The following is a 15,912-nucleotide window of genomic DNA, read 5'->3' on the forward strand; positions in this document are numbered from 1 at the left end:
AACTCTTAGATCTCCAATGGTTATGCAAATTTGAATGGAAGGCTTACATGAAGGCTTGATCTCCTGTTATATTGAAGTATAGAACCATTTAGTCCAGATAGGTATTCATCTCAGAACAACCTGGAGTAGCACACATGGCAAGCAGCAATTTTTGATGTTTGTCTCTAGAATAAGCCTCACAATCCAGTAAATGTCACTCTTCCTGTAATTTGCTTAATTTTAACATTTTTCTATCTCCCTTTGAGCCATACTTGAGCTAACATTAACAGAACACACTCTATCAACCTTGATGAAGCGATACAAGTCCTTCAAAATGCCTTAGTCTTATGATGTTATCACTTACAAGTACAATTCAGCTTTATCACCGTAGGACTTCAGGCCCTGTTATTTAAGCCTGAAAAGTTTAAAAGCGTATTACAATGCATGTGAAATCTACATGAAATAAAAGGATGATTTTTTCCCCTGAAGAAACAAAAATGCTTTATTGGTTAAACACTCGGACATTCCCTTGGAAAGGGAGTGTTTTTTCCTTTTTTATTTTTCCTTAAAGGGGAAAAAATAAGTACAAATTACATGTGCTAGGAAATGCCAGCCAATAATCAGTAGATGTAATTCTGCAAAGTGTTAGTGGCAAAATCTTTCTGCAAGAAGCACAGGGCCCATGCTGAGGCCAATTCCTTTTGGGTAACCCAACCAAATCCCACAGCACTGTGCTGCAAACTGTCCAACCCATCTCCTGCCTCCTGCCTCAGAGGCTGACTTTCATAGAAAAGCATTTAATTTCTCACATCCACCCCAGAAACTCAGCTCCTGCTATTAAATAACTGAAATGTTTTTGAGACATTCCGATAAGGCCCTGAGCCACCAACCTCAATGCTACCAAATTTCAGGCAAGAAGTCCCTTCTGGCTTTGCTCCTCTTGAGTGGGCTGAGGTTAGAATCTATAATTGTGGGTTACAAGTGCAGAAACAGAGAGAGCAAGACCAGATCCTTGTGGAAAGGAGGCCTTGAATGTGATATGAAGGGAAATATCTGGATTCAACTGGCCTTTATTTTTAATAGCTGGCACTGGAGGACATTGTGATTCTTTCCTTCTCTTTTACAGACTCTTATTTGCCTCTTACATTGAGGGAGAAAAAGAGAGAGAGAATGAGTGACACTGGAACATCAGCACTAATAGGTAGAAATAAACAGTTTTCAGCCATTTTAGAATGGTATTTCTCTGAAGAAATGCTGCACTGCATTGGCTTTGATACTTTGGACTGCAAGGGTGGAAACCAAATTAGCATCAGAAAGGAAGATGTGTGGGTTGCTCCAAGTACAACTGATAAGTTTAATGTTAACATTATGAGAGTGGTGCCAGAGATTTTTGCTGCCACAGAAGCCAAGCAGTGGAGATAGATAAGATGCCCAGGGAAGTGGCACTGAAAACGTGAACTGGAGTCCAGATGGCTCTCTTGAAAGAGAGACTGAGAAATCTTCCTGATAAATAACAATCTCTGTCCTTGCTGCTTCTTTACAAACAGGGCCACAACTGAAAATCAATGCAATTAGCTGGATGACCTAGAAAAAGGCAGGAGTCTCTCTTTTCAGAGTTTCTTTTGGTTGGACCAAAATCCCATTCATGAGAAGAATCCAGCAAGAATTTCACAGCTTACTGAAAAGTGGTTCGTTACAATCTGTCTGAACTGAATGCAGTGTTTCACATTGGTCCTGTATTCAGTGTAAGCCAATCACATTTCCACCCAAGACTCTGGGAGGTAGTGAATATTGATTGGGTTCCTAAGATACAGGTAATCACATTAACACAAAGTATCATTCAGCAATTTCTTAAATTTCTTAAAATCTGGATCATGAATGTTAAGTAACTGACAGAATAACTTTTGAACACCTTTGACCACAGATACCTACACTTCAGTTAGGTGCTTCCAAATATGACAGCATCCCCAGGGTTAATGCACCAGTCTTTCTTTTGTTATTTGTAGCCGTCTTTTAAGAACTATTTGTTTTCTCCCATAGTCTGGCATAAAATGCCCAGCATATAGACCCTAATCTCTGCTGCCCAGAATAAAAACTAGTTTCTTGCCCTCATTTTCCTTCATGGCCCAATCCAGTCATGGCATTTCCCCTAGCCAGGGAGGCAGACAAATGAGTCATGAGGGAACCTACTGTTACAAGACTCCATGAATCTCCTTGCCCTGAAGAGTTTTACAGGCATTTCCCCCCCTCAAGGGACTCAAACTCAGAATCTCCAAATGCACTTACCCTCTGCCAGCCTAGGTCCTGGGAACTTGAGTTTATTCCCAAACTCAGATGTTCCAGTTGACAGCATTAAGCAGTGGCTGCCAAGCCAACAGACCAGTGAGTTAACAGGTTTTATTAAAAATAAATAATAATTTTTAAGCAAAGCTGGGTCAACTTTATCTTCACCTTTGAAACAGAATGGGTACCAAGTCTTTGACTTGGACTTCACTCTTTACCTGTTGGTGCTACTAGAATTCACTTTAAGCACCACCCTGCTTTGATTTCTTTGATGCTTTTTGTTTTATTTTCTTTCCAAACTGGTAGGAAATTGATTTATTTTTTTTTCTTTTACATGAGCTCTAAGGAATTGTTTTTAAGCTTGAGTACAGTAATACAGGCAAGATTTTTGTGATGTGTGTTTCAAGTAGGCATTCGTGTCCATATTTGAACATCTATAGAAGTTGCCGTGTTGTACAAAGTTAAAACACCTACTGATGTTCATTCTGAATGCATTCAGTGTGAATCAAGAAATCAAGCTGCAAGCATTTTGTCCTGAACCTCTGGGCAAAAGCATAAGGCTCTGATATTTAGGTGCTAATGAAGACTGTTTCCATTCAAGTCTCTTTTTATAATACTTCTGTTTATTAAGCCATTAAGAATATTCCCAAACTGACAACAAAAAAAGACTAGTTGAACTGATTGGGGATTTACAGTTGTATCTTTAGAGTCCAAACCAATTTCACTGAAAAAAAAGTAATAGGTTTTACTTGAATGAAGGTTTTTTGGTTATACTCAAAATTTGAACAAAAATTTCAGCATTGTTCCTAAAAAAAAAATCCTTACTCATTAATTACTACTGGTAATGTTTGAAATGTTGTAATGTTTGTGTAGTTTCTGTTCATTCAAAACATTTTACTTTAAAATCATCTGAAATGTTTTGTTATAATTTGGTTCCAAGCAGATATTAATGAGAAAGGATGTCTATACATCCCCCTCAGTCCTCTATACCTCAAAGGATGCGTTTCTTTTCTTTCCTGTGAGTTTTTAGCCATATCTCTTCTTAGACTGGAGATGGTTAAAATCTGAGAAAGAAGGGTTCCTGGTAATGGCAGAGGGAAAATGAAAAACTGTAAAATGTTTCTACAGTGTTGTGTTGCTGACTGTTTCTAACATGTAACAGAGCTTTTAAAGGGCTTTTAAAGGGAGTCATTCAGCCAGCTATACTGTGTCACTTTCCACTTCATGGGATTTTTATGAATGTCTGGGAACAGCTCTGGAAAACATAGGAGGGAGTATTGAAGGATGTATAATGGACCACAGGAAGGAAAACACTTTGCTATTCAGTCCTGCACTCAGAATTTACCTAATACCATCCTGTTCAGCAATTTTTAGGCCAGGTATGAACATAGCCAAATTCCACCTGCAAAGCCCTGAAAAGTCCAAGTCACAGTGATCTCTGCATGCTGTACCAGTGCAAAAAAAAAAAACAAAACTAAACACCTCTCACATGTCTGGCATCCTGACAAACGTCCCAAGAGGCTTGGAATAAGTATCACAGGTAGGGCAACAGATGCTCAACAAATCTAAGTGCAAGGTGCTGCATTTGAATCAGGGCAATCCCTGATGTGTATATGTGTACAGACTGGGGGAAGAACTCATTGAAAGCAGCCCTGCAAAGAAGGACTTGGGGGTTCTGGTGAATGAGGCCCCAAGCAGACTGGTCTAGTGGCTGGAAAACCTGCCCATGGCAAGGAGGGCTTAGAACTAGATGGCCTTTAAGATCCCTTCCAATACAAGCCATTCTGATATTCTGTGATCATGGCAGTCATTGGAGGTAGATGGTGAATTGATCAAGGTCTTTGCTGATATGCCAGAGAAACTATATATTTCTCATCAGATAAGAGCTAAATAACTGGAACAGCTTTCAGCTGTCAGGTCAGACAGCTTAAGTGAGACCATCTTCAAATATGCTTTGGCTTTCCAAGTAAATATCATCTAGTCTTAGCGGCTTCTGAGGGTTGTTTGACTCCAATTCTAACCGAAGGCTATGTTCTCTTTGGTGACAACAGTCCAGTTCAAAAATAACTCTGCTGATTTCAGTGATTTGACTCTGGATTTGTGCCACTCAGTGCAAAATGTGAATTTGTCCTCTCAGGGACTATCTGTCCCAGCAGAGTTTATGTGTGGTGCCCATTCAAGTCACTAAGAATAAAGAACAGCAAGTTAGAGGTGCAGTGACCTCCTTACTGCCTCTTTTGAGGACCAAGAGAGGTCCCGCAAAGTCAGCCATCCAAAGTACAAAGTTGGCTATAAACAATCCAAAGGGCCCTCTTTTCCCAATGCAGGGAAAATAGTTCATTGGGCAGCCCTGAGATGTATGGATCGTGTTTAGTCTACATGCTTAAAAATAATAATAATGTTCAGGCCAGAAGGAATTTACAGGCTTAGAGCACCATGCAAAGCAACTACCTTAGTCTACAGACTGAAAATATTCCAGAGAGACTCAGATAAGCTCCTCCTCATCCTATTAATTCATCAGACTTGGCCATGCATCATTGGCCCAAAACAGCACTCTTTCCTAGGCAATAATCTCTCTTCAGGATCCTTCATGAACTGTGCCAGATTCCTCCCAGCCTGTGCAAAGTTGATTGGCATTGGACATCTGCCAAACAGCCAGCTTTTCCTCATGGGATCCAAGTTCTCAGAGACCAAAGAATCTCTTCCAGCAGCATGAAGCATAGGGTACTACACTGTTATTTATACGAGGCTCAGATCCTCAGTATCCTTTTTATGGGGAAGGGGATATGTCTGAGATCACACTCTTCAGAGGATCACATCACTCTGAACCTAGGAATGCAGGCCTCAAGATAATTAGCCCAGACACATTTCAATGGCAAATCGTATTTTTCACAGTCCGAACAGCCAGACATGTTTACCTCAATTCCCAGGATAAGCAAAAGTTAGAACATTGAGACACTCACCATCATTCAGCTTAGAGGCTTAACCTCTTTGCTGGGAGCTAATTTGGGAACACTAAGCAGCATATCAAGGCCGTCTCAGCAACGCCATGTGCAGCTGCAAAAAGCCATTCAGAATCGCAGCTGGATGCCTTATCTTAACAGCTGCCGTAAATATTCCAGCCCTCTTCTCCCATGTTGGGATAGAAGGCTGAAGATTTAACAACACTGATGGTAAGATGTGATCTAGAATAATGGATAATCCTTTTAAGAATGATAACTTTGATTCTCTTTGATTTATCTATTGAATTTTGGAGTATTTGGAAAAACAAACTCCCAATTTGTGATTTCAAATAAACTTACTCCATGACAGCATCTGTTACAACTGTTACTAGGCAGACAGCATTGAGCTCTTGTAATGTCTTTGGAACCTTTGGTTGAAAGAAGCTAATTATTTATTCTGGACAGGAAAATGCACTAACTCCTCTCAAGTTCACTTTATGGTTGTTCGTTTAGAGCAATGAAAGTCAAGGTGAATTCAGGCAGCTCTGGGGTTTGTAACTCTATATGTGTAGAGAAAGCCAAATTCACTGCTGAAATAAATGAGAAAAACTACACTGAGGTCAATGGTTCCACCATCACTGATGGCAGCAGTGGAGCCTGGCTGTATATAGAGAACGTGTCAGTCATTTTCATACTAGAAACTTACACATATTCTATAGCCAAAAAGTATAAAGTCAGTCAGCCAAAAGCAATCCTTCATATTAGGAATATAAGGATGGGTTAAGTGGTCTTCCTAAAGACGAAAACATGGTTTACAAGACAAAGGCCATTATTTTTAACTAACTGTGGGCTGCCATTTAGATAGATACGCGTTCATGAGCACTACAGGTTGTCACATAGCTTTTTGAAGTACTGTAGTGGAAGTGCTAAGTCATGGCTTGAACCAGTGATGGAGCACCTGGTGGGAAGGCAGGGCCAACCCAGGGGAGCTCAGGTGCATTGAGTGACTGGAAGGGGTGGAGCCAGGATCTATTTCTTCCCAGATCTCATTTAAGAGTTGGTAGTGGAGGTAAGGGTTTTTCTTGCTGGAGATCCTTGTATGTCTGATGACCTTACACATATTTTGACAGTAAGCAGTTTCCTTCTCTTACTTTTGTGCCTGCTGCTATTGTGTCTGAGCAGATCATTATTTGCTGTGGCCTGGGACCTTGCTGCTCTGCTGTTTTGTTATTCTTTCCATCAGGTTACAAATGTGTAGAATGGAAACAAAGAGCCCTTAAATTAAGGACTGGTTGTGGTTTTATTGGTCATACTTTGTCTAGAGCCATTATTTGTGAGCGTTCTCTAAAGTTAGGCTGCTCAATCTAAAATGGTTGTCTTGCTTACCTGTCATCTACATTACCCACAGGCAAAGTGAGCAATATTCTGGGGGCCTCATTAGTTGCTGATGTCCTGTCTGAAGATCAGGGGGAATCCTAGTCAGCAGAAAATGAATAAAACAAGTAAATCAATCAGAATATCCACTATGAGCCTAGTGTGTAGGGAAGCAGGATGGGACCCCACATTTTCTCTTCACTTTCAGGTCAGCTCTGTTAACTACTCAGTACTTTTAAAAGGGTCAAAGACCAGTGGACCTGAGGCTTTCAGCCAGCAGTGAGATGGGAAAGAAGGTATAAAAAATGTGTTCACCTAGGGAAAGCTGTGCTCACTATAACACTGGGCGTAGGAAATGCTTCATATTTTATTTCTAAATCCACAGAGATACTGTGGTTCTAATCCACTGCAATGCCTGGAGGTTGTATCTCTTGTACCCCTTTACCTTTCCTACCTTCTTTAGTAATTTACCATGTAGAATCACTTTTTCCTTGTGATCCACAGCAAGGATAATTGAGATGCATTGCAGAGCAATGCCTGTTAACTAAATCCTCTATGAATCTTCATTTAAAGTTGTTCAACACTACAAAAAGCTTAAAGATTCTGTGCATCAACTAACCCAGATGTGGTAGAGCTACTCTCCTTGGATGGCTGCTAGTTATTGAGTTGCCACAACATCTCCAGAGATCCTTATTAAAATATATGTACTTCTAGGTACTAAACAACAAGGCTATTCAATTTTGTGGAGGCTTAGTAAGCTAATACACTTCTCTAAAAATGCTGAAGTATCTGAAGACCTCTAATTGTCTGTTGGGGTAAAAATAATCCCAACCACCCAACATAGACAGTCTTCTACCAGAAAACCTGACTCATCCCAAAATTTCTTCTCTGGAACTGAAAATCAAGATTATTTCTAAGGAAGGTTTGGTTGTAGATGTTTGAGTGTGAAAGGAGGTAGACACAACTCAGAACTAAATCTCAGTAAATAAGATACTGATTTTTTTGTTTGTTTACTGTGAAGCCTTGTTTATACATATCAGAACCACCTCAAGCAGTTTAATTTCAGTACACAGTACTGCCAGGAGTCTTGCTGTGACTAAACCTTTAAGATCATGTTCTAAGGACTTCTTCTGGCCCTGGAACGATGGCAGAAGATTACTTCAGCCTCTCCGTTTGTCCCAGCCTTGATGCTGTAAAGCACATAAGATAATCCTTTGCTACAGATTATAGTTTCTAGACTGCTGTTTATCAAACAAGAGTCTATTTTTAGGCAATAGATTTGCTTAGGGAAGTTGTGGAACCTCTATCTCAGTACAGTTTTAATAGCAGGTTAGACAAATCATGTAGGTAAAGGCAATCCTGCCTTGAGGCAGGCAGATTATCCCAGCTTTGTTTTACGTGACTCAGTATATTGCAAAGGGAGGCAGAAAAGATACCTAAGGATAAGTTGCCAATGCTTGGATTTTTTTATTTTTTATTTTTTATTTTTTTTTTATTTTTTTTTATTTTTTTTTTTTTTGCAGTAGACAAATAACAGTAGTGTCTGGAGACAGATGGTTAGAAAGCAAATAGGAGAGGATCTGAAGAGGAAGTAAGGCTACAGAGGAAGAGAAATGAAGAAGAAAGAAATGTGTGGAAATTAGATCCTGATAGTTCTTAGAAACAAAGCAGTGGAGCCCCTCCTGACAACAAACAGGCTCAGCAATCAGGGATCTAATGAATACTCAGTTTTAATACATTGATTCAAGAAACTTTACAGATTCACCTCCTTTGAGTCAACAACTCCCGTGGAAGAGTGTGTGATGAGATCATGTTGAGTTAGCATAGGCAGTGTCTCTTTACCTCGTAACTGATGCTCATCTACCTCATACTGAGAGTTCATTCTGCCTTTGCTATCCCTATTTCAGTACGTGTTCACTTTTAACTCAAGTTGAATTGCAGTAAAATCATGGCCACAAAACAAGAAACAACCCTTGTGTCCTTCTGTTTCTATATATATCTTTTTGCTATGTCTAATACTTAGCTCTTTGGATAAGATCCCTTTTCTCATTTCTGTGCCTGTGCAGCCTTTGGCACAAAAGGAGGGGCACCCAGTAGAGGGCTGATGATAACAACAAAGTCATATTTTCTCTTCTAGAAGGCATTGTCCACCTTGATCTGCAGCTTTTTGCAAACCTCTTTTGCAGCCTACTCTAGGAAAATACTCGTATTCTAGATCGCGTGCAGAGTTAAAACAAGGGAGGGGGGGTTTAGTAGTCAGGGATGTCTCGGCCTGTTCTGAGCATGCTGGGGGGGATGGGAAGGTGGGACCTTGGTCTATCTGCTTTACATTTCTCCAGGACTGGTTGCATTGTTTGAGCTGTCTTTGGTGAGGGCTTTGCCACCAGCCTCCTGTTCTGTCGCACTTTGTCAACAGACCCTGCTGCTCTTAATTAAGAGCTGGATCCTTCAGGCAGAAGCATAGCAGTCCCCAGCAGTATTACAAAGGAGCACGTGTGTAAGGGGAAAGCAGGCATTTCCCATGTAAACCAGGGCTTGCATGCTCTGCCAGGTCAATTACAAGCTTTTGCAGCCACAGAGGAAACTGTTTTTTCTCCCTTTTATTAAAATGGCTGCTCCGTCCCGTTGTGGATTGAAAGAGCTGCTTGGCTGCCCATGGGTCCCAGCTGACCTCCAGCCACAAGACCAGGCCTTTACCAGAAAGGAGGGGGGAACCATCAATCTCTAAATGAAGACATTGTCCTCCTGATTATCTCTTTGTTGCCAGTGGTGTGTGAGGCTACAGAAAGGAAAAGCGAGCAGTTCCAAGATGGCTGTGGGCAAAGGAGCGTGTCCCAGCCTTGATGAGGCTTTTATTCTGTCTGGCACTGCACAAACTGCTCTGTCAGCAAGATATGTCTCTATACATTAGGCATGAATTTTCTGGGAAAAACTAGGACTCTTTCCCCCCCACCTCCTCCCACCACCACCAAATGTAACGCATCTCTCCTGCCCAAGTGTTGTGACAGTGTTATGTCTTGAGGTTCCACCGTTCTCCTCCCTTGCCTGGGGTTGGGTGAACCTCTCCATATGTATTTGGAGAGTCAGATGAGAGAAGGTTCTGACAGATGCGGGTAGGGAACAGGCATCCGTCAACTGGGACCCACTGGAGGGAGAGAGAAGCCATAAAAGGGTGCCTGAGCTGAGCTAGAGAAGGTCTTCCCACAGTAAAGAATCCATAGATTACATCACCTGGTCTTTAATTTTCTGCAGTGGCTTAAAAAAAAAAAAAAAAAAAAAAGAGTGCTGGAGTAGTTTGCATGAAAGGACTTTATGTTGGTGACCAGGAGGAACTGTTGGAATGATGGGAATTGGTATATAGGAATTCTATCTGTGGAGGATAGAGGACAGACTTTATGCATCTTGTTCTGAGAAAGTAACACAAGCATTCTGCTAATGGCAAGGAGAAAGGGACTGCTTATTAAAAGAATGGAGCTCAGAGGTATCGTAGTCAAAGTTACTATTCAAGCCCAGTGTTCATAGATAAAATTTCTTCCTACCTTCTCCATATCTTTTTCCCCCTTGCTCAATTGCAATCTGCCTGCCAAGCTTCACAGGCTGCTCCATCTTTGTTTTTAACTCTGTGTTTGATGGACGAGAGTCATTGTTACCAGCATCAAGTCTAGAAAATGGAGAAAGCACACTAAACAATCCATCTGTGAATGCTTGTTTCAGAAGCTTTTTTTTTAAACATCATCTAGAAGTTGCTTTTTTTTTTTTTTTTTTTTTTTTTTTTTTTTTTACTGTAGATGAAGAAATTGTTTCCATTTAGTTCCAGCATTTACTGCATTGATTAGCAATTAGCAACCTGGTCTTTTGTACCTCAGCATCCAGGCTTATATCTGACTCCTTCCTCAGCTGAAAATCTCTTTGTCCTCCTGATCTTGGCCTTGGCTACACAGTGTTCCTTTTTGTATATGTGTTTTCATCTTTGTCTCCTTGTAACTTATTTGGTGGCTCAGAATTCACTACAGCTTGTGATTTTATTTTATTTATTTATTTATTTTTGCTAGTGATCTTATATAAAATCTGGATCCTGAGCGGTTAATGAAGATCTGCTAACTTTGGTCACATGCTGGGTGTATGGGGGAAGAGCGGTAGATGTAGTCTACCTTGATTTTAGAAAGGCATTTGATACTGTCTCCCACGACATCCTTATAACAAAGCTGAGGAAGCGTGGGATAGATGAGTGGACAGTGAGGTGGGTTGAGAACTGGCTGAGTGGCAGAGTGCAGAGGGTCGTCGTTGGTGGTGCAGAGTCTGGCTGGAGACCTGTAACCAGTGGTGTCCCCCAGGGGTCTGTGCTGGGTCCGGTCTTGTTCAACATCTTCATCAGTGACCTTGATGAGGGGGATAGTGGCCACCCCAGTAAGTTTGCTGATGATACGAAGTTGGGAGGATTGGCTGACACGCCTGAAGGCTGTGCTGCCACTCAGCGAGACCTGGACAGGCTGGAGAGCTGGGCAGTAAGAAACCGGATGAGGTTCAACAAAAGCAAGTGTAGGGTCTTACACCTAGGGAGGAATAATTGCATGCACCAATACAGGCTGGGGGATGAGCTGCTGGAGAGGAGCTCTGCAGAGAGGGACCTGGGCGTCCTGGTGGACGACAGGTTGGCCGTGAGCCAGCAGTGTGCCCTCGTGGCCAAAAAGGCCAATGGCATTCTGGGGTGCATTAAGAAGAGCGTGTCCAGCAGGTCGAGGGAGGTGATCCTCCCCCTCTACTCTGCCCTGGGGTAAGGCCTCGTCTGGAGTACTGTGTGCAGTTCTGGGCTCCCCAGTACAAAAAAGACAGGGATCTCTTGGAAAGAGTCCAGCGGAGGGCCACAAAGATGGTGAAGGGCCTGGAGCATCTCCCCTATGAAGAAAGGCTAAGTGAACTGTGTCTGTTTAGCCTTGAGAAAAGACTGAGAGGGGATCTGATCCAAGTTTATAAATATCTGAGGTGTGGCGGCCATAGTGGTGAGGCCAGTCTCTTTTCAGTGGTACGTGGAGACAGGACGAGGGGAAACGGACATAAGCTGCAGCATAGGAAGTTTCGCACGAATGTGCGTAAGAACTTCTTCACGGTGAGGGTGACGGAGCACTGGAACAGGCTGCCCAGGGAGGTTGTGGAGTCTCCTTTTCTGGAGATATTCAAGTCTCGCCTGGACGCCTACCTGTGCGACCTGGTGTAGGGAACCTGCTTTCGCAGGGGGGTTGGTCTCGATGATCTCTAGAGGTCCCTTCCAACCCCTACAATTCTGTGATTCTGTGGTACCTTCATTGCTGTAGCCTCTCCTTTTAGCTCAGCACTCTTTTCAGGTGTGCAACACTGGTGCGCCCACCTCTCTTCAGGAAGGAGCAGGCTGCTTTCCATGGAATCCTGGCTCTCTGTCTCACTGGTCCCTCAGTTGCCATGTAACTTTGTACTCATGAAAGTCTACAGCAGTGTTACAGTATCCCTATTCCCAAATAGTAGGGGGGCAGATATGGTAGGCACAAATTCCTTTTTGCAGTCAAATAGCATACATTCTGCTGATGTGTGCTATCACTCACTGTCCAAGCACAGTGAATCATACACTTGAGAAGTGCCCCTTCAGTTTCTAATTAGCACATCTAGACTGAGCAGCCTCAAGTTTTTCCATGTATCTATATAGAAAACAAGCTAGCATTAATAAGGCAGACACCTTGTAAAATGTGTCTGGGGAACAAAGCTGCAAGAAAAGGCTTCCATGTTGCCAGCCACTGGGTTATGCGACCTGAAGAGGTGAGCTGTTTTATAGCTTCTCTGATGATTGGACTGCTTAGAGCTAGCCCAGAGTATGTAACTTCTAGTTTTGCTTGGATATGATGCTTCTTGTTCTCCTCCTGCAGAAGCTTAAAATGCTGTTCAAGCCATCTCCTGTCCACTACACATTTCCTACAAGTGTTTCCGCTTTCAGATCTATCTTACCTCCATGAAATGGGGATATCACAGCTGCATCAGTTCACCATAACCCAAGGACAACTGCACAGCAAACTCTTTGTCTCTAGCTGGCTGGTAATCATCTACTGAGGCTTATAAGGTTCATTCTTCCTCTGTGCCCCCAAAAAACTCAGATCACTGCAGTTCCACCATACTTGAGTGCCTGGGGCACTGCCTGGCTCCTGCTGAAATTATCTAGGCATTGGTGGAGATGCTGTCATCGAAATCTCCACTGAAATCTCACAGGCTTTCACCCTCAGACTCTCACTGAGGAAGGTTACATGGTGCTGCAGCCTCACTCCAAGTTAGAGTGGTGGGTTGTGTAGCTGCCAGTGGTGGCTGAACACCATCATAAGGCAGGAATTTCTCCTTGTGCTGTTGCCTCCTCACTCAGCAGCCTCTTCACTGAGTTGTCACTTTTGAGAAGGGCAGGACATTTATTAGGCAGTTATTCCACTCATTGCACATCTGTTCTTTCTTGTGATGAGCAGGAACATTCCCTGCTGCACCAAAACATAGGGTTGGCTTTTAGGACATCAGTCTGAGCCCAGTATAATAAAGAATCTTTTTTTCCATCCACCATTCCAAGCCTATGTTGAAATTCAATTTGGGTTGGAGGACAATCTCTGAAGCAAACAATCCCGAGTGAGTATTTCCAAAGAGCTTGAATATACTCTTTTGAAGACATCAGTGGTTGCCCTGGGGCCTTCCAGTCTTTTGCACTGCTCTACGCACAAGGCAACCAGGAACATGGAGTTTAATGAACACATTGGTTTCCATATGTCCACAACACTGAGGGCTCTAGTGTCTGTCATATCCATCATTCTGAAGATTTTGCATGTGTTAAGCTCCTGCCATTAGAGATGCAAGCTTCTTATTTCAGCATCACTTAATGCTTCAGCAGCTGCTCAATTTCCATTCAAGCAGGCCTGTCTATAGCTTTCCACTGCTATTTTGTCTCAGTCTTGCCCATGGGAGGGATGAGTAAGTGATGGGGAGGAGATGGGCACCGACAGCTCTGACAAAGGCATGTTTATACTGGATGTTCACGTTGTTCCTCCATATCCAACAGAGAACAGTCCGTCTCCCCTGCACAGTGAGGGGTGCACAAAGCATTTCTGTGTGTTCAGAGGGAGCTGTGCTGATATTGCCTCTGGCTCCTTGTGTGCAATTGGGAGGCTCAGATGCGGTCATTCCCTTCTAAAGCCCTTGCTGACTCAGAGCTCCTATTTGCCTCTGATGGGATCAAGCCATCTTGGCTGTGACTTGGGAATCATCTGCAGGCATCGAGTTCCTTTTGTTTGTACTTCAGTACCTCAGTGGTACTGGTGATGTTATGGTAGGGCACTGACTCTATGTCTGAAGAAATTCCTCCATTCAATTTATCTTCTCTCACTATGGCTTCTTGTGGTGCCCAATGGGATGTAACAAGGGAAAGAAGTGGTGCAACACTTTCCGGGTCCAAAAATAGGGAACTGTTCCAAAAGTAATGCCTCCTTTTTTTTTTTTAAATTATGTTGGCCTACAACATCAGAAATGGGTGTTGGTGGTATGGCAGTAGAGGTTGAACCTTCTCAGCACATGGCATGCAGACTCTTGTTCACTGCTGATAAAAGTGCATAGCTAATGGTGGTGATTATTGGAGAAAGTGTTCTATAGCTGAGAATTTGCTCTATTGAACAGTGTTATTGTGTTTTTTTTGTAGCTGTTGTAGTTTCCATGGAAATAAATAGGAGGCATCACATTCAGAGTGACCTGTGTATAAAAAAGGATTAATAAACCGCGTCCCTAACCTTTTTATTTTGAGCAGTGGAAATGTTATATCTTTCTTTCCCAAGAGAAAGAAAGCTCCTTCTCTTTCACATGGGTTTTCTTTTGCAAGCTTACATGTTTCTTTTTGGTGTTACCACACTGTTCATTTGTGCCTACCATGTATTAATGAAGAATCTGAGAAGGTAGAAATGAACATTCTTTGAAATATTTGGATTCTCCTGTTCAAAAGGGCTCTTCATTTTGAATTTTCCTGTTTCTCTTCTACTTTAAAGCACTCAAGGATGACACAAGCTGGCCTATTTTGAAGCAGATAAAATAACTACTTGATACAAAGTATGTTTTCCCATGATCTTCACAGAAACCTGTATGTTAGTCTCCTATTACTTTCCCATTTCTTAAAACCTCCAGGAAATAAGAGAATCCCAGAATTCCTCATAGCCTGGTGCACTCCTTTACTAGATTGCAGTGCATTTCAAGTTCCAATTATAAGCCATCTCTTTTTTGAATGCTCAATGGACACGCTCCAGCCCACATCAACCCGCCTTTAGTTGGCCTCTTCTCTGCTGCTGTTGCCACTTTGAAAGCTAGCCACCCTAAAGGCAGATTTTCTGTCCTTTCTCTACGATGCTTTGCTTGGAGCTATGCTTCGGCAGCACTGCTGCTGATGAAAAGAGTTCCCAGTCCCTTTGGTTTCTTGGCTTTACCCACAATGGAGCATGGAAAGTATCTTGTATTATGTTCAACAGGGCGTGGAGGAATAAAGGGAAGAAACCAGTCACTTCTGGTCATAGGGGAACATCTGATATGCCAAAAACAACCAGCTCAGCTGGGATTCCCATTCCAAATTAGATGTGATGACTCAGAAAATCGAGAAGATAATGAGCTGTTTATGAACAGGTCCTGTTTGTTTACTTTGCCTCAAAGCTGTGAATGGCCTCTTCACTAGAAGCATCCTGGACTCTGTGAGAGGGTGATGAGCAGAGAGGAGGCCATGGCCTGCAAAGGGAAATGCACTGTTTTCTGAAAAGCAAAGCTGCCTGAGAGCTGACTGTCCCATAGGACCATATAGAGGACACTCAGTACACGGCATTGAATGAGTACATGTTCTTGTTAGGTCTGTACTCTAGGAGAACACTGCAAGGAACACTACCAGCCCCAACGCTGACCTTGATAAAAGGCAGATTTCCAACTAGAGTGAAAGAAAAAGAACACAATTTTCCTTTCATCCACTGTACTGGCATCTGGTCAGATAGCAGTCAAAGAAAGCTGAAGGCCATGATGCAGTTCTGGGAAATGGGAATACTTTCTTACATGAGATGTTGGAAGAATGTCTGTCCTAACGTGGCCTCTAGGAGTCTCCTTTATCTAACTCCAGTTTGAAATACTTCTTAAGGCAACTATCCAGCCATGAATTAAATGTTCCCAATGACAGAAATACCATCCCCCAGCCCTTAATTTTTCTGTTGCTGTAAAAATTCCTTTTTACACTATCCCTTATTACATCCTGCCTTATCATGCCTTGTGATACTTCTTGTAACTAAACTGAGAAGTCCCTTGTTCCTCCATTAGCGTTTGT

This window comes from Meleagris gallopavo, chromosome 7 (genome assembly GCF_905368555.1).
Source record: "Meleagris gallopavo chromosome 7, MGAL_WU_HG_1.1, whole genome shotgun sequence".
NCBI lineage: Eukaryota > Metazoa > Chordata > Aves > Galliformes > Phasianidae > Meleagris > Meleagris gallopavo.